Source organism: Tachyglossus aculeatus, chromosome 6, assembly GCF_015852505.1.
Source record: "Tachyglossus aculeatus isolate mTacAcu1 chromosome 6, mTacAcu1.pri, whole genome shotgun sequence".
Lineage (NCBI taxonomy): Eukaryota > Metazoa > Chordata > Mammalia > Monotremata > Tachyglossidae > Tachyglossus > Tachyglossus aculeatus.
In genome coordinates, this window is record NC_052071.1 from 41,214,626 (window position 1) to 41,216,009 (window position 1,384).

The window sequence follows — 1,384 nt, forward strand, 5'->3', positions numbered from 1 at the left end:
CAATGAGGAGATAAAAAAAGATTTTTCAACATCCCCCTCCCCCAGCCCCTCAAAGCTGGCTGGCAGCAATAAACGGGGTGAGGAGGGGAAGGGAATAGGATTGTTGATATTTCTGGAAAGGAAGAGGAAGGTTGATTTTTCTAAGTGTTTTTAAGCTATTCTACTACACAAGCAATATGCAATGTACAAAGAATGGATGAAATAGATGTGGAAAAACAAAGCAGAACCCATTTCATTATAGAGAAAACCACTGATGAATTCGGATAACTTTGCTTCAGACACTTACTAGGATGATGGGAGATATCAAAGGGAAAAAGAGATGGGAGAGATGACCAAAAGCCAAGAAAGTAAAGGAAAACATTACCTCCAACGTAAGATCCTGCACTGGTTAGATGTTCTCCTTTTTTTTTAAATGATATTTGTTAAGTGCTTACTATGTGCCAGGCACTGTACTAAGCACTGGGCTAGAAACAGGCTAATCAGGTTGGACACAGTCCACATTCATTCATTCATTCAATCGTATTGAGCACTTACTGTGTGCAGAACATTGTACTAAGCACTTGGGAAGTGCAAGTTGGCAACATATAGAGACAGTCCCTACCCAGCAGTGCGCTCACAGTCTAGAAGGGGGAGACAGAGAACAAAACAAAACATATTGACAGAATAAAATAAATAGAATAAATATGTACAAGTAAAATAAATAAATACGTACAAACATATATACATATATACAGGTGCTGTGGGGAAGGGAAGGAGGTAAGGTGGGGGGGGATGGAGAGGGCGAGGAGGGGGAGAGGAAGGAGGGGGCTCAGTCTGGGAAGGCCTCCTGAAGGAGATGAGCTCTCAGTAGGGCCTTGAAGGGAGAAAGAGAGCTTGCTTGGTGGATGTGGGGAAGGAGGGCATTCCAGGCCAGGGGGATGACGTGGGCCGGGGGTCGACGGCAGGACAGGTGAGAAAGAGGCACGGAGAGGAGATTAGTAGCAGTGGAGTGGAGGGTGTGGGCTGGGCTGTATAAGGAGAGAAGGGAGGTGAGGTAGGCGGGGGTGAGATGATGGACAGCCTTGAAGCCAAGGGTGAGGAGTTTCTGCCTGATGCGTAGGTTCATTGGTAGCCACTGGAGATTTTTGAGGAGGGGAGTAACATGCCCAGAGCGTTTCTGGACAAAGACAATCCGGGCAGCGGTGTGAAGTATGGATTGAAGTGGGGAGAGACAGGAGGATGGGAGATCGGAGAGAAGGCTGATACAGTAATCCAGACAGGATAGGATGAGAGCTTGAATGAGCAGGGTAGTGGTTTGGATGGAGAGGAAAGGGCGGATCTTGGCAATGTTGCGGAGCTGAGACCAGCAGGTTTCGGTGACAGCCCATGTGGGGCTCAAAAGTCT